Here is an 18,700-nt window from a genome sequence, read left to right as displayed (position 1 = left end):
TTTACCAGCTAGCTGCTACATTATGTATGTGTTTGCCAGTACATAATGATTTGTTAAATGTCTCCCACTTTGTTTTTTGTCGCTTTCAATTATTATAGGAGGGTTTAAAGGTATGAATGAGTGCCCACATCTGTTATCCAGCTGCCAACACCTGCATCTCTGACCTGGTGGGAAGTCAAAACTCAGACTAAACACAAAACTACTGTAAAAAACCTGTGTTGATGCTTAAAATAAGAGTGTTTTGTGGAGTTGAATTAACGCAGCAGGAGCAGGATTACAGTTTGTTAAAAATGGCAGAAGGCCAAAATAAAAGCACAGTATGTCTCCTCCCGTTAAAGCAGTGTGACGAGTCCCCGCCGCCGGCTGCTGCAGTTTACGGCATTAAATATTAAAAGCATCACAAGTGTTGTTCAGCATAAAATGTTAAAGCGACATCATGTATCGTTACCTCACTAGTGTGTGTGTCGGCGGGGAGAGAGTGTTCACCGTGTAAAGCGCTTCCATGTTTTCGCCCTGTTGTGTTTAAGAGCAACAGTCTCAGCGGGAAACTGTTGCCATTCCAGTCCTCCATGTACCGTCTCTCTCTCTTTTGAAACTTTTATTTTGAAACTTTTGCCTGCTTTTCTGTGCAGATTTGATTCGCTTGGATGTTGACAGCTGTTCTGAGTGTGTGTGTGTGTGTGTGTGTGTGTGTGTGTGTGTGTGGTACACCTTGGACCATCTGTTCCCTAGTGTATACAGCAGCAGGGCATGTGCATTTACTACAGGGTCAGTGTGTATGTGTGTGTGTGTGTGTGTGTGTGTGTGTGTGTGTGAGGTACAGCCATAAAGGAAGATTGATGGACTACAGCAGGACGAGTGCGCACTGACCTCCGCGGATGGGGTCAAAGGGTCATGGAGAGGGACCTTGGCAGAGGAAGGAATGCGAGAGAGTGAGAGAGAGAGAGAGAGAGAGAGAGGTAGACAGTGAATTGGGCAGCATCATGAAGAGGAATGGGCATAGCCACTGACCTTGGAAGACCTGTGATATCACTTCCTGACGGTTTGCCGCAGTCTTTTCCTCTGGGGCGAGAGGCGGGAAACACACTCAGATACAAACTCTCCCTTTGGTTTCCCATGTACACACACACACACACACACACACACACACACACACACTTCCTGACCTCTGTAGAAGTAGCTGAGTCAGCCTCGAGGGCCCTGCTTGGTGATTTCTGCAGTATATATGTGTGTGTTATCAATCATTGTGATAAATAATCAGTGACTGTGTGTGTGTGTGTGTGTGTGTGTGTGTGTGTGTTGGGTGTCTGGATTTACAGTTTCACAGTCGGTGAAGTGACACACAGTCCTTCCTAACAGTCTGGACGTGAGTAAGTGGAGTGTGTTAAAGTTAAAGAGTGAAGAAGAAAAGACTGACTTCAGTTAGAATCAAGATAGAAAGTGATCAACATGACGGGACCCCCCCCCAATCAAAGAAAATCTGACATTGTAACTCAAACCACCTAAAACATTAGCGTCTCTTGCGGCTATCCAGCTCAGACAGCTCACGCAGGAGGACCGTTTATTCCAAAGATTATTTATCATTTGTTGAATCCTGAGTGGAACCAGTTCAAGAACCAGAGGTGGAAATATAATTTTAGTGTTTTTGTACCACACATTTTACCTTCTCTTACTATCTCACCATCACATTTTAGCCCGTAGCTAATCTTGGACGTATGAGTGCGCGCTGCGTTCATGAACGTGACTACGTTGCAGGCTGATATTGACACAAAATATTACAGGTATTTTCATTGAAAATGTTGTATTATTTTAGTATTTTAATAGTAAAATTGTAATATCTAATTATCTAAAAAGTTGTTTAATTTATTTTTGTTAATATTTCAGAAACTCCTCCACGTACCACTAGAGGGAGCTCACGTACCATCAGCGGTACAGGTATTATAGTTTGAGAACCAGTGTTTCAACTAATTTTCCAACGCCTCTTACGCATAAACCAAGGCAACAACAAGCATGTCCCAACAGTGTGTATCACTTTTTAGTGTCCCCTGGAAACACTTTCCTGCTGTTGTCTGTCCTCAGTGGCGGACGGGTGAAAAATTTTATGGATTTATGTTGAAACAATTTAGTCCGGGTTAAGATTAGCACACTAGAGGGCACTTTATCACGTTTTCTCCACTGGAAGGGCAACCTTGAGGGATTTATTATGTTTTATCTACCATAAGGGGCATATTTTCGGACATTGGGGCACTAAAACTTACCGAAAAAGAACAAAATCTTCCTTTTTTCATGCTGCAAAATAATCCAGCAGATTTCCCTTCAAGCTAGTCTGGCTTGTTGACTCAAAGTGTAAAAATATGCAGACCTTATTTGTGATCATCTCATTTATTTATGGTAATCATACCAGGGCCTCAGCATGAATGTGTTACTAATTTGTTGTTGTTAAGTGCACCACGCTTGCACCTTCAAACAGCCTACACGCCTGTAAAGCACAAAGTATCTGCGATTTGGGGCTGCGGCTGACCTCATTTTGTGTTAAATGATGTGAGATTATCACCGAAGGAGAGTTTTAAGGGGATCTGAAGGGATTTTGTAGTTCGGAGACGAGTACAAATTAAGATAATGCTCATATTTGGGTCGGGAAGCTCAAATAATAAATAACAAAGTCAGATGCTCGTGCACAGCCAGCGGTGCGGCTGCAGAAAATAAATGACATCAAAGATTAGGAATCCTGCTTTTTAACTTGAACGTTTGACAGTCTGAAATCATCCTCTTTCCCTTTTAAGGTGGATCCTATAATGACTCACTCACTGGCAGTACTGCACATTAGATCATTGTGGTTATTAGATATTCCACCATATTCCTGGCATATCAGCAAATTTAACCAATCTGGATTTGTTTACTGTAGCAGTCTGTATTTAAACTGTTATTTATGCTTCAGGAATGCCATTATGGATGCACAGCAGCTTGCTTTGCATTTATATAGCGGCACTTTTTCACTCTTGGGAGTGGCCGAGTGCAGCTGCGTTTACTGAATAAGTCCCCTCAGGCCTTTAAATGCCTTGCTCAAGGGAATATGTTGAGATAGGGGTGAGCATGTCCGCTAAGCTGTAACAGGCGATTATATCTGCAGAAATACAGCTTAAAAAATGTAAATTTCTCCACCTTTCAGATGAGTTTTTATGTTTTTTATGCATTATTGATGACCAGAAGCGCCAGACTCACATCTTGCACGTGACATACAGATGTAGGCGTGTACCGTATCATGTATTTACACGCACGCCTGTAAGTAGAAGTCCTGTTTCTGCAGGCTCTAAGGAGTTGGCTTGATAACATCAGCCTTCAAACAATAAGAGCAGATCACACACACCCTCATTATTAAGCAGATTGATCCCAAGGCGAGATACATACGTCAGGATCTGATGGAGTTAATGTGACGATGATTGATTGAACACATTATGTTTTCATTGTGTGGTAATTAATTAGACCTCGCCAGTGTTGGATAAAGAATAAAATCTTGGGACAGGTGGAGTCAAAGGAAATAGATCACAATCAGAAAGGAGGTTTTAAACTCAGATCAGTGACTAAAAAACAGCTGAATTCTTTGTATTTGTTATAAAATGTGTATTGTAGCTTTGGTAGGTCGTGTACGTCACTGATAGGTGTTGATGTCAGCCTTTTATCCAAGCGCTGGATATTTGTGAGTCACGCCATCTGTCCCTGACCACAGTTTCTATTCAGTTAACTGGTCTATTATGTTTGGAATAAGTTCATTTTCTGCTTAATATGCTGGAAATGTTCCTCCTTTGCCCTGAATACCTGCAGACACTCACAGAACTTCACTTAATTAAGTGAAGCGTTTTAGTGCCCAGTGGTGGTTTAAAGAGGCCATTTCACAATTAAAAGTAAATTTCTGGTGGAAACTGCTGGAAGTTTGAAATTTTGTTGGCAGGAATACGGAAATATGTGGGAGGGGAAATTTATATTCAGTGGACACAATATTGGGAATGAGAAATTCTAGTTTTTTACATATTTTTTGTTAATAAAATTCACATAGTCTTTAATATACATTGACACACAACACGTAAGTGAGCGTGTGATGTGACTGAAATGCTTAGTCATTCATGCTTATGTGTGTGTGGGTGTGTGTGTTTGTGTGTGTGTGGCACTGCAGTTTTGGCTGTATCCATGGCAACCGTGGCATAATAAGAGCATTGAAGATAACGGTTATTAATTCCCAAAATACAGACATTGTCTCCATGTGGCAGCTTTAGAGAGGAAGCTACTACGTGTGTGTGTGTGTGTGTGTGTGTGTGTGTGTGTGTGTGTGTGTGTGTCAGTCGGGGGCCTAATTGAAGAGCTGGATGTGTTCAGCCATGTTTGCTAACAGGAACAAAGATCCAATTTTATGCTAATTACTGACGCAGAGATTTGCGTCACTTTGATTGTGATGGTTAGTCGGACAAGGAGATAGTTAACGTGACTCAGTACTGGGAACACACACACACACACACACACACAATCACACACACATATGAATACACACTTGCCCAGCAGAGAAGATGAAATCAGTATGTGCATTTGTGCGGTTTCTTTTTGGGATATGTTTCCATACACACACACACACACACATGAATGCACAAGGATGCACACACGCATACTACTACTACAACTACATACATGCACACTCACAAAATGGCCATTTGGCGTGTCGATTGTTATGTTTGTGTTCAGTTCAGTCGAGCTTATTCTCCTTGGTGGCTGAGCCAGGTGGATTAGCCCTCTGATTACACACAGACAAACACACACCCACACACACACACACACACACACACACACACACACCTACACACCTCCTCATTACACCCAATTCCATTACTCCACCCTCTCGCTTGTCTCCCATTTTGTGTGTGTGTGTGTGTGTGTGTGTGTGTGTTTGTAATGAAGGAGATATGACAGGAGAAGAAAGAGGGAGAGGATGGAAAGCTCTGGGGAATAAGTGAGTGATGACAGGGAGGAGAGAGAGAGAGAGAGAGAGAGAGGGAAGATGGAAAGGAGGAACTTAGTGTGATTTGGGGAATAAAGGATGAAATCAGGCGAGACATGGAAAGAGAGAGGAAGGAAGAGGGAAAGTGATTTTGAGAAAGAGGGAGGAGGAGGATAAACGAGTGAAAGGAGGGAGGGCGAGGATGAATTGTGGCTCATGTCACTGTAAATTACTTCCAGGGTCTAATAACTGCAGACAGCCAGGTCTCAGTGTAGAGCGGAAGAATATACACCCTTTTAGTGAATGTGTGTGTGTGTGTGTGTGTGTGTGTGTGTGTGTGTGTGTGTGTGTGTGTGTATTGATATATAGGATCTGTATTGGTGTGATTGCATTTGTCTTCGATTGCTTGAGATGCTTGATGTAAATATGCAGTCTTAAACTGTTTATTAAAGGGTTAAGAAGTCTTAAAAAATGACATAAATTCTTCATGTTCGAGGTCCTAAAATATCTGATGCTGACAGATTTTTTGGGGTTTGCTTTATATTTGATGTTATTTACGATAAATGTAATAAGACACACACACATTGTACTATTTAATCAGTAAATGGTTATTGATTTGGCAGCTTTTTTTGGGGCGCTGTATTAAACAATAAGCTATTCTTTATCTCAATATTGTAAACAAATTGCATTAAACGGCCAAAACCAACTTTCATCTGTCTCTCTTGACTTTCTGACTTTCATGCTATGTTTGTACAGGCATACAGAAGATAAAACAGTCCTAAAACAGCTGGACTCTGTAGTTTTTAGCAAATGTTACTCAAACAGGAGTAAATAGTAAATATGTGAGGGGACTATTTTCAGTGGCGGATTAATAACTGTGTGTATATGGTGATTGTTCTGTTTTAATGTATGATTGAAAACATCTGCTTGACTGTGTGTGAGTGTTCAAGTGTGTTTGCAATTAGTGGCTTAAGAAGTGCACAAATCTTAAAATAAACTACTTAACACACTGTGTATACTGTAAGGGATATTTGGACATGAAAACATTGCATGCAGATTCAACTAGTAATACTGTGTGATGTGTGTGTGAGTCTCAGTTTGAACTCTGATGGTTCTTTGGTTAGATTCTGCAAAAGATGAAACTCAGAAACCGCAGGAACAGAATAGAAACAGGGAAATAATTCAATAGAATTTCACAGAAAGCTGAGCACATAAATATTTGATGCAGCTTGTGGTTTCCTCACTGTCTCTGTTTTGTACCCTGCTACTCCTGCAGGCGGCAGCACTGAGCTGCAGAGAGGCCGCTGGCTGCAGCAGTCAGAGGCTGCACATGCATGCACACTCACACAAACACTCACACATGCGCTACACTCAATTTTCCACCAATTTAGCCACTTAGAGTGAATCTGACGTGCTGTGAGGGAACATTCACGCCTGTGTTCAGACCAGTGGGCACATTAATTAGCGGCCTTCATGTTTGTTTGGCAAAAAGTCCCCTTAAAAACCTCAGATATCAGCCACAGCTGGGACTCCTTTCAAACTCCATCTTTATAAGAGTCACACTGCATCCTGCAAAAGACCTTTGAGGAATATGTATACACTACTTTCTTAATATTTTACTAAGAAATGTCCTGCACTTCTTGCACGGTTAAAAGTTAATGGACACTCTTTTAGGGTAGATTATAAGGTAAATGTTGCCTTGATGGACCAATTTTTCATTTTCCTCTCTATGTTTTTTTGTCAAACTTTTAGGCGTGAATGTGAACAACTGTAGGTTTTAATAGGTTTGTTTGGGAAAAGGTTAAGAAAGGTTTGGCAAAAAGACTGGAACAGCTAGCAAGACAAAAAGTTAATATTATAAATTAGTTAATATTTGACCAAACTAAGACAAAACACCAATAAATAATAGGCCAAACTAGGGCTGAAACACCTGTTAATACTGGACCAAACTTATAGCACATACACACACGTACGTACACATATAAAGCCTTGTGAACAGATGTGATTTTACAGATGTGTCCAGTTGCACATCTCATGGGGAATTAGTGGTAAAATTCAAATGTATCACAAATCTAATCTGACGTACTCCTCACACTTGTCCTGTCCTGACTCACCGTACGTCACCACTGGTCCATCACGGCAGGAAGAAACCTCCGGCTTCCTGTGTACCTTTCTTGCCACAACACCTCTGATTCACGCTCAGCCAACTGCTCATTCAGCCACGAGGGCGAGTGGGCTGCTCTGGCACGGGCAGAGACACGAAAAAGTGATAAATGATATAACTTTATACCGTTTTTATAAAAGCAGTGACTCAGGTTTGAGATTGGCAACGTTCAAAGGTTTCAGTGTGCTATTTTGCTGTTGCTCATTGTGCCGCAGTTCCCTTTAATTTGCTCTCATCCCACTGGTTTGGATGAGAGGTTTTGTCTGTAATTACTTTTAATTTACATATTTATGATATGTTGCAGTTCTCTTCTAAACATTTTAATATTATAATATTGTAAGTAGTGTCAGGAAAACAGAGACTCACACACTCAGACTTTCATTTCCCATCATTTCATTCAACAGCCCTTATCAAGCCTTTAATGTCCAACCACTTGATAAATGAGGGATTACAACTAAACATTGCTGCACTAAACATACATTAAAGAACAAAAATTAAAGCATTACAATAACATTTGATCATTTCCACATTAAAATGTATAAAAAAACTAGACCTATGTTTTATATGTATTATATGTATACTTTCATTTTTTTCCCTTTTGTGCATGTATCAGTGTTGTGGTTGTCTGCAAGAATTTATTCAGTCATTGATTTACTTTTTATCCGGTTTTAACCATATTTTTAGCATCCACTGTTTAGATATCGGTGCTTTTTAACTCTATATTTGAACCAGATGAAGGATTTTAGTCATCAGACGTCTGGATCTTAAGTTATCAAAGAAACAAGATGAGCTAATGTTAGCTGCAGCTCGGCTCGCAGCCCCTCCAGGACGTCATTTGTATATGAAACAGTGTTTTCCAACAATTTGGAAAGCTCCTGAATGACGAACACTGAAGGTGAAGACAACACCTCCCATGATCCCACACTGCTTCACAACATCATCAAACTTCATATTTTGCTATAGTTTTGATGTGAGAGACCCCACTTAGCAGCAGAAATGACATATTGTACATTTAAAACTACTTTTGCCAAAGTTTTTAAAACATTGCATTTAAACATAAACAACCATAGAGGCATTTTACCTATAGAATAGTGTAATAGTGTAAAAACAGTTGTGTAGAAGTGGGAAAACTCAGAAACATGCTGAAATCTGATATTCATGTTCGATACAGTCTAGAAGCACTTAAACCAAGTATTTTCTGCTTTTTAACACAGTTGTAAGCTCTAGTGCTTTATTATCTTGATAGCAAAGAGACTCCGAGGTCAATTAAATTATCTGCATCGACCTTTTGTTGTTACACCGTCATTACAGCAAAGGTCAGCCTGGATAATGTCTGCGCAGGAAGCCTGGTTCATTTCGATAACGATGTCCCCCGAAGGACGCCTAATGCTCAGGTTCGGTTCCCAGTGTAGTCAGTAAATCTAGTTTACTGCACGGCTTCTTACTAACTGGAAGAACCACACACACACACACACACACACTCACATAAACAGTCAGCTTTGTGACAACGTTATTTAAGACGCACATAAACGATACTGCTAACAGTGGCTCCATAAGCCTGCCATTCACAAACAAACACCGCATTACATACAGATACACAGATGTATTTTCGTCACACATACACGATATCAGCAGAGAGTATGTGGGTGATGAAATGATGGAATATTAACGATGGGTAACTTCTGTTTATCCATTCATCTGTGGTATATGTGTGTGTGTGCGTGTGTGTGTCCGGTGATAACAGCTTGTCTAAATCTGTGTCCTCCCTGCTGACACTCCTACTCACACAGAGGGGTATGAATTAGTAATAGGCCTTAGAGGAAAAATAACTTCACACACCACCTCACTAATGCATTTGTGTGTCAGCATAGAGTAGGTGTATTGGGAAACTTTTTGTGTATTTGTATTCGTACTGTATGTGAGCTTGTTTGAGTGTGTGTGTATGGACACTATACAGTATTAGACTGCTGTATAAAACTTTTTCTGCATATATGTGTGTGTGTGTTTATCTATCTCCCCTGCATTGAGAGTGGGCGCAGCAAAAGTATCACTCCTGTGTTTTCTCTGTGTCAGCTGGAAGTAATGCTGGGGGTTTTTAATCCTCTATCTTCCTCTTTGGTGTTTAATTATAGAGACGGATAAACTGTGTCATCACAAGGCTAATTTTTGTTAAGGGTGGGTTTCCATCCACCAGTTTTCTATTTCTTTTTTACACACATTTTTAATTTGAGTGTTAAAAACAAATGGAAATGCAGGAAATTTTGAAAAAATCGCTAAAATATGGAAAAACATGGACAAATCATGAATTACATGAAGCATTTGACTAAAACATCCACTGAATTCAATTAATTTCTACTAGTATAGCACCAAATCATAACAATAGTTATCTCAGGACACTTTTCAAATAGAGTTTAGACTGTACTGTACTGTACAAATTATTTACAGAGACCTAACAGTTCCCACCATGAGCAAGCACTTGGTGGCAGTGGCAAGGAAAAACGTCCTTTTAAGAGGCAGATCGCATTGACATTAAGCCAGACGTGGAAATGGTATACATAATCTGGTCAATTTTCTAAATAAAATTGAATTATATATTATATGTGGCACCAGGCCAGAAATCAATCAGGAAAAAATAGAACAAGTACAACAATGTCAGGCCGGCAACGCACTCCGAAGGTCCTGACCATCGTTGAGCTGTGCCTGTTGAAATGTCGGGATAATTCTTTTATAGTTTTTTTAAAATCCCTTTTAACAAGAATATTTTCAGTGCTGTTTTCAAGCTACATGTTTACACAGTTGTTAGTATGAGTACATCTCCAGCATTGTCGTACAAAGTACAGAAATTAAACTTTTTGGGGATTTTGGGGCATCAAAGTGCATCTTTCATGCATTATAATGATGCTTTTGAAGACAATAAAAACATCCCTCTAAGTGGTTCCCAAGCTTTTTTTGTTTGGACTGTCTTGACCTCCTTTTTGTAAGCCAGAAAAAAAAAGCTGAATTAGATTCAAATAATATCTTCAAGAAGATTTTCTGCCTATCACACGTTTCTCATTAGGGTTCCTTGCCCGGTTCCAGACGTCAGTAGGCGGAATTAAGAATGGGGACTCCATCTGTTCGTGGTTTTTGCTCCTGTCGTGCAAATGAAAGACAATTTTACACAAACGAGGCACAGTGAGAGCAAGAAAGGCTCCTTGTGTTTGCTTGATGAGCGTCACCTGCGTTTCCCTGTCAAAAAGTCAGTTTTGTACCTAACATGTGGTTTTTGCTGTCAGAATAAATATCGCTAACCTGAATCCTTGATAGCACCACCAACATCCAAATGATTCAGGGACTTTTCCACATTTCCTTTTGCCTCGGTGTTTACTAGTAACTGCACCCAAGCTGACAATTTCTCTTCTGGTTCCACATTGAATATTATTACTTCAAATATTGCACTATTTAATATACTATTTGCACTTTTAGTACTGCGCAGTTTAACATACATATATTTATATTTATATACAAAAACGCACGTACACACACATTATTAGTATTATACCTGTACTGTATATAGTGTACATACAACTCTTTCATTATATCTTATATTTTTCAAATCTTTTTGTATTTATTTATCTGTTGTGTTGTATCTGAAACTGCTGTAGCGAGTGAATTTCCCCAGTGGGGGATCAATAATGTCTCTTATCTTATTCCAAAGAGTATGGATAAAAAATTGGCACATGCACCTAAGAATCATTATTTTTATGTATCCCAAAATACATAATAATAATAAGATTTTTTTAAAAGCGAGAAGATGTGATTTAAGTCATTCACATTATGAAAAAACACACCTTAAAAACACACATTTGCATTGCAGTATTTTACACTCTAATATTGACCCGGATATTTGTGTATTTGTTATTTTTTATCTAATATTTCAACTTGAAAATTAACTACAACAATGCCCTGTTTTTTTTTTTGGTTTTTTTTACGAGCTCTTTTGGCTCATCAGAAATTTGAGAGGACATGGTCGTGAACAAGCATGTCGGCTTTGTGAGGTTTGAACCTGCAATCCTCAAATTGACATCCATGTTCGCACTTTTTCTCTGAACATGAAGCATCCTGTCACTGCGATACATTTCCCTCCAGAACTATATATATATTTTTATTTCTTACTCAAAAGGTCTGTGCAGATTTTATTTTTTCCTCCCCTCCAATAAATCTGCACAGTGATGCCCAGAGGCTTCTGTCTCTCCTCCATCCAATCCCTCCATCTTCTCCTTTTCATGTCACCGTGGTTACGTAAGGGAGGAAGGAAAAAGAGTGACATCTCCGCTGAGGAAGACTGAATGTGCTCTGTGTGCGTGTGTGAGTGTGTATGGCTGCTGCTCAACTTTTAATCAAGAATTAATAGTTAACCTCAAAGGAAGCTCAGAGTATCCCAGAAGACTCCTTTGTCTCTTGTATCCGTCAAAACCGTCTGCGCCGTCAAGTTCCCAGGTTTCAAAGTATTTTGAGGTCAGAATATTCCTCAGGCGCCAAGCCACGACTGTGGAAACACAACCAAAACACTGTCATATATATATATATATATATGGCAATGCCAACCCTGGCTTTATCCTTTGACACACAGGATCCAACCTGTACAGTTTGGTCAAGCTAAAGGTTCAGTTGTTTTCAATTTTGGGAGTCGATTAGGTGTCGTAATTTTTTACAATTTTCTTTTAATAGAAAATCTCATTTAAGAAGCAGATCAAACACTTTATTTAAATTGGTTTGACTGGAAGCTTTGATTTGTGATTAATTCTTAGAAAATGAGAGTTCCCTCCACCAAATGTTTTCCTGTATCTCAGATGGTAGGCTATTATCATTGCTATAGCATGGAAACTTAACCAATGAAACAATGGTGTAGGTGAGGTTTATTTAACTTCTATCTATCTAATAACATATATTCACAACTGTCTATTCAACCTAACAAAGCGTTTTATTTCAGCTGAGAAAGAGAGAGGCTATAGGCTAACCTTTTAGCTTCTGTCAGTATTGCTCAGACTGAGTTGCTGAACTATTTTAGAAATACCGTCCAGACTGTGACTGGGCTATTTTATTATGCGTTTTTATAACCGGTACGAGCATTTAACTAAGGTTAAGTTGACTGGTGTTTGCAAGCTAAATCGCTAGCTAAGCTTGCTAATGTTTTAAATCAGACCCTTTTGAATTGAATTAATGTTATTATTGTGCAGCCCTGTCTTGTTTTTCAGTTTCTATTCTAACATCAGGACCCTCAAACGCAGCATATTTCTGCAGAACCTGCTCCCTGATTGGCACTTTCGAACTTTTTCCTCCTATGAAGTGACAGGTAGTCTTCTTTTACGGTGACAGGTTGTCTTCTTCTTAAGTCCGAGCTGTCACGGCTGATGAAGAGAAACTTACAGTATGCGGCAGAGACGTGTAGTCCACAGTCTTTTTTGTGTTTTTTTGCTCGGTGGTCCTGCTGAAATCCAGCGTTTGCGGTTGCTTCCTATTGGGTTTGTAATGTGTGAACCACCATTGCACTGCAGCAGCGGCGGCGGTGTTTGTTGGACTTGAGCCTGAATCCTGCGAGGCCTCCCAGTCTTGTGAAAAACCCCGTTAGATCGATGTCGACTCCTCGCTGTGTTGATGTGCTGCGAGAACAGTGAGAAATTCTTAGCGCGCAGTCACAGTGGCGGCGATGTCTCAAAGGTACGACAGTAACTAAGGTACTTAACACTCTCTCCCCTCTCTCTCCAGATCTTGTATTAACAGTAATTTGTGCCACGTTTGCAGAAAACTCCCGAGGCTTGCCGTGACTTTAACCGCGTATTATCTAACACACACGAATGCAGAGACGCACACTCACCCACACAGAGATAATAGATTTAACTTGTTAACGTCCCACATCTACAAAGACTCTCGTGCTTTAATGAAAGCATGTTTACTTGTTTATTTAAAAAACTGGTTGTATTTGATATTTAAGGTCATATCTTTAACTGTAACTTTCAAAGATACACCTTTAGTTTGCAGATATATTTAGAAGTGCTATAAAATTTAACCTTTCAAGATGTTTTTAACTGTCACTTTGGGATGTTTGGTGCCACCGATCACAATATATTATGATATATTGCAGCCCTGTCTCCTAGAAATTACAGTTATATACAGTTAATTTGCAGAAAATACATTTTGAGGGCAACTAATGCAGACTGAATTACATTTTCTATGATACATATGATAAGGAAATGTTAATTAACCAGTAAAATGTTCACTAATGACGTATTCCATTAGTTTTTTTGTGTCAAAAGTCAGCAGTGAATTGACACATAAGACTTTTTTTTAGGAACATTTAACCAAAATCACAACCTTTTTGATGCATGTTTATAAAACTATTTTTCAGGGTTCCCACATATCCTGGAGAACCTGGAAATTTAGAGACTAGTTTTACATTCATGGAAACACCTGGAAAATTAATCAAAATGACCAAATATCCTGGATATAATCTCTGTTGTCCTTGAGAATTTTAATTGTATTTTAGCCCCTCACTCAGATCGCCTGTCACTGGTTCCATAAAAACAAGGTTCCCGCTCTTTTTAAGAAATCATTTTCCAGGACCTTTCCAGACTTTTTCCAGCAGTTTTCTTGACAATACAGGAAAACTGTAGTCAAATCACCGGAGACGCAGCAGAAAAGTCATCTGTAGTGGAAAGTAAGCTAACGTAAACACTCACCAGCTACCTGTAATGAACCTGATATTCAAAATGATATGACCGTTAAGTAATAACTAATAAGTGTTGTCCTGTATTGTCAAATCAGCTGGAAAAGGTCCTGGAAAAATGATTTCTTAAAAAGAGCGAATATAGATATATTAAAATATATTTACTTACACCTGCATTGGGTAGCACCTTTGACCTTTTGTGTCAGCATATATTCAAAATTATAGATCACTGTGACATTAATTAGCTCTAAATAAGCATCTAAAACCTAAAAATAAAAAGTTGTAAAAGGAAATTGTGTCTGTAAAACCTTCACTTTATCCTGACATATTGCCCATATGGGAACTCTTACTGTAATATCAATCTGAACATATTGTAGCTTCAGTGCCTCACTAAGGTTTATTTTTTCCGTTCCACGATAAGGCACTTAGTCCTGCTCTGAGCGATCTTAAGAGTGCATCTTTTTTTCTTTTTTTATTGGAAACAATGAGAAAAGGAAGCCAGTGTTTTTGAAAAGATGTTCCCAGTGAGCACTCAACCCCACACGACATTTCTTACAACACGCTAGGGACAAAATATCTCCTGAGTGGTCGCAGCATATCTTTTTTTTTTTTTTTGCAAAAGGTTAGGAAAGTAGTGCTGCCGGTCGCCGACAATCAAGGTTTAACCTTTGAAAACTCTTTGTTTGTTTGACCCACTAATCTCAAAACGCTGTGTAAGGATCTGTGTGGTATTTACCTCCTTTTAATACACCGTTGTTTAGAGTTACTTAAGATGCTCCAGTGTGAGCAAGCATCTGAGAGAAGGTCTGCGGTTGCATGCTGAACATATCAAAGCACCCGGAAAGTAACTGCAGCCTTCTGGTTACTTTGAATAATATGAAAATGGTGGCACAGATACATGCATGTAGTCACAGTGGTGAAGAAAGTATTCTGATGTAAAATCAGGGAAAATGTATTAAAAATAAAAATACTCAATGCAGAAAATCGTCCCCTATAAATGTATAAAAACTGGATTTTACAGTTTTTACTAATTTTTGTAAATAATTATTCATTATTTTCATTATGTTCGATTTATTATTTGGTGTGTAAAAAATTATATAAATGGTGAGAAATAATACCGCAATTACCCAGAGCAACAGTCCAAACGCTTAAAATTATTAAAAATAAATGAAAATCATGAAAATAATTCTATTAATAATAATAATAATAATATAATAAAAGAAAGAAGCAGAAAATCCTCATATTTGTGAAGCTGAGCTTTCATGAAAACATATTTAAACTATAAACAACATATTTGACAATGAATTAGCTAATTGATCGACTAATGGTTTTAGATGTACTTCTACATACTTTTGGGTAGTTTAATTTATAACAAAACATCATATCTTATAAGCTTTTCATATGTTTTGTGTAAAAATCAGAATTTGTGAAGTAACTAAAGCTGTCAAATAACTGCAGAGTTGAAGTATAAAGTAGATAAATGTACTTAGTTACTTTCCACCACTGCTGTATTCACCATTTGTGACCAACTTGACCAAAGTCTTGCAGAGTCTTTGCAGAGCCTCCAGTCGTGTTTTTACTCCCCAATTTCCTCCTAAAGCACACAGGAAATATGTATTTACTTAAAGCTAATCATTTAATATGTCAAAAACACAAATGCAGTCTTAAGAGATAATCTCAAGGTCTGAAAGTACCACAATTTGCTTTAATTTTGTGCCATTATACAGTCTTTTATAATAAGAGAAATCACTGAATTTCCTTTAATTACTTTAATATACGTCAAGTGTATTTTAAAATGCTCAGTCTTTCTGTCCGTTATATATATTGGAAGTTGTTTTGCAAACAGGGCGTCAAGAAACTGTTCAAATACAACACAGTAGGTGCAAAAGTTTGTTTCCCTGCTTGAAATACTGCAGACGTGAGCTGGGTGAGCTTCAAACTCAAGTTCCCTAATGGGATATTTAGCTCGCAGCAGGAGCCACAACACAATGCATACATCCAGTAAACACAGATTAGCTTCGGAAAGAAACAATGCAAAAGAAAGCACTGTATATTTACTTAAGAAAATAAATGTATTTAAGCCTTCAAATGATAAAAAAAGAGAAAGATGTAAAATAGCATAGGCTCCATGGCGAGAATATATGTCTTCTCAACATGTACGTTATAAATCATGCATGATTGCCTTTGTTCTCTTCTCCGCGGCTGATGCTAACTGACGTGTACTTCTGTATCATAAACAGTAGGCTGCTCTGGTGGGAGCTGATTGTGTGAAAGCAGCTTAGGAAGATGAAGCCGGTAGCTGAGAGGGTGAAATTGTGACTCTGCACAGTACGACGGGGTTTTTCCTTGCGAGAGAGAGAAAGAGAGGAGAGAGACGGCTGCTTCAGAGCAAACAGGATGCGATAGTGCCGGCGGATTCGCTGCAGAACGTCTGTCTGCTGGGAACCGAGCGCTCTTTCAGTTTTAGCCATTTTGTTTTGGGTTTTTCTTCTCAAAAGTGCCTCAAATCAAGACATTCCCCTCAGATATGCTTCCCACACACATGTTGCAGAGTCTGCTTTTAAATTCATATAAATTTATAATATTTAGTGTTTAGTTGGTGTGGTATTGTCTTTCTCAGGACACGTTTACTTGATTTTCTGTCGCAGGAAATGACATTTTAATGTGGAAATACTGGAAAAAACCTGCATACTGATGTTTTAAAATCTCATTATTTATAGAAAGTAAGAAGTAAAGTTGTAGACATCCGTAGTGTGAGACTGCAGAAGGTTGTTATTGTCTGGTTCACTGTATGAATGTACCAAGATAATTTAGTCAGGTTTACTTTTAGAGCTCATTTACGCGTACAGTCCTACAGTAGATCCATGGATGTTGCTTTGAGTACAAAACACAAAGTTGTTATTGAGATCATTTACATGCAGCGGTGGAGAATGTATTCAAAGGTCCAGTGTGTAACATTAAGGAGGATCTATCAGCAGAAACTGAATATGTAATATCCATAGGTATGTTTTCATGAGTGTGTAATCAACAGAATATGAGAATTATTGTGTTTTTGTTGTCTTAAAATGAGACGTTTTTATCTACAGATGTTGTTTCTACAGTAGCCAAACCAAACTCTGGCTGTACATCGGGCCTTTCATGTTTTTTGTGAGTTTCTGAGTTCCCAAGTACAGACACGAGCAGTATTCAGTTAGTTGTGATCTGCAACTTCACCACTAGATGGTGCCAAATCCTACACACTGGTCCTTTTTAAGGAATGAAATTCAAACATAACGTTGTATAACAAAATGAAAGTATCCAGTCTGAATACACTGAATTTATAGAATAACAAAAAAGTGAATAACACTGATTATCTGGTTATCATGGCTCCGGTCAGTCGGTGGGATATATCAGGCAGCAAGTGAACATTTTGTCCTTAAAGTTGATGTGTTAGAAGCAGGAAAAATCGGCAGTGTGAGGATTTGAGCGACTTTGACAAGGACCAAACTGTGATGGTTAGACGACTGGGTCAGAGCATCTCCAAACCTGCAGCTCCTGTGGGGTGTTCCCAGTCTGCAGTGGTCAGTACCTATCAAAAGTTGTCCAAGGAAGGAACCGGAGACAGGGTCATGGGCTGCCAAGGCTCATCGATGCACATGGGGAGTGAAGGCTGGCCTGTGTGGTCCGATCCAACAGACGAGCTACTGTAGCTCAAACTGCTGAAACAGTTAATGCTGGTTCTGATAGAAAGGAGTCAGAACACACAGTGAATCACAGTTTGTTGCAAATGGGGCTGCATAACATTATGGGTGTCCAGACTCCAATCCCGGATCTCTTCCTCTCCTCTTCGGGGCAACCACAGCACCTGATCCTTAATCCAAATTTCAGATAACTTTAGGGGATTTCTGACATATCTAATATGTGTTTCAGGTGAAAGAAAAATAATGAAGAACACAGTTTACCAATATTCAATGCCAACGTACAGTATGAGATAATGTGACATTTATGATGTGTGGTGGAAGATAAAGGTTTCGAGAGGTTGATAGCTGTGTATTGCTAATGTTTAGATGCCCAGTATACCAAGTGCCTCAAACCTTTACTTTAACCCTGCTGTTGCTCCCATGCACAAATATTGTAGGATTAATGTTGTAAGGAAGGTTTTGTTGAGCTTTTGACATAAAAAAGACATGCAATTACATACTCTGTGTGTCCTGTTTATTATTGTATCTGCTGTGCTATGTGAAACCAAGATTCCATAGATCCAAAATGGTGCGGTACTGTACTGTGGCGACTTGCTACGAGCTGCGAGGGTCGCTGTGGGCTTTTAATTTGATGGGATGGATGGCCTGTAATGCTCGGATCGAAACCTTTCGTCCACCTGGGGGTCACAAAATGAAAGCTGCTTGTAGCTGCTTTAAGTTTTCTGGCTTTCATACTACTACAACTTGTCACTTAGACATTGCGTAGCCATGTGAGCGTCCAGTATCGAATTAATAACTGCGACTGAATGGATCCTCTGTGTTCTTTGTTCTCGCAGGAAGAGTTTCTTGTGTATTTTCTTCTGACAGCTCAGTTGGACGGCGACCGCTGTCACATTCGGGGGGGTTTCCTGCGTTTGTTTAGTCATGTTTTATCAGGCGCCGGATGTGTCAAATTATTTCATCACCGCTGATTCAAAGCAACGTCTCATTCATGTCGACGTTGAATGGCCACTTGCGATCGCTCGGGATGATCTGTTGTGATTGTCTGTGTTGGAGGTTTTGATAGTGACAGGGCCCGACGTCTGCCTTCATTCCTCCGATCTCCTCCCTTTAAATGTCATCCCCTTTTTTACCCCTCCTCCTCCCTCTCTTGTACTTCTTTCTCT

General features: G+C 39.2%; 1 protein-coding gene across 3 annotated transcripts in view; it reads left to right on the top strand.

Moving 5' to 3' along the window:
* Positions 1-18,700, top strand: part of nhsl2 (NHS-like 2) — a 156,654-nt gene that overhangs the window by 86,578 nt on the left and 51,376 nt on the right. The window lies entirely within an intron of this gene.

Source organism: Dicentrarchus labrax, unplaced genomic scaffold, assembly GCF_905237075.1.
Source record: "Dicentrarchus labrax unplaced genomic scaffold, dlabrax2021, whole genome shotgun sequence".
In the NCBI taxonomy this organism is placed as follows: domain Eukaryota; kingdom Metazoa; phylum Chordata; class Actinopteri; family Moronidae; genus Dicentrarchus; species Dicentrarchus labrax.
The sequence above is the reverse complement of the archived record's forward strand: the minus strand, read 5'-3'. Positions and strand labels throughout refer to the sequence as shown.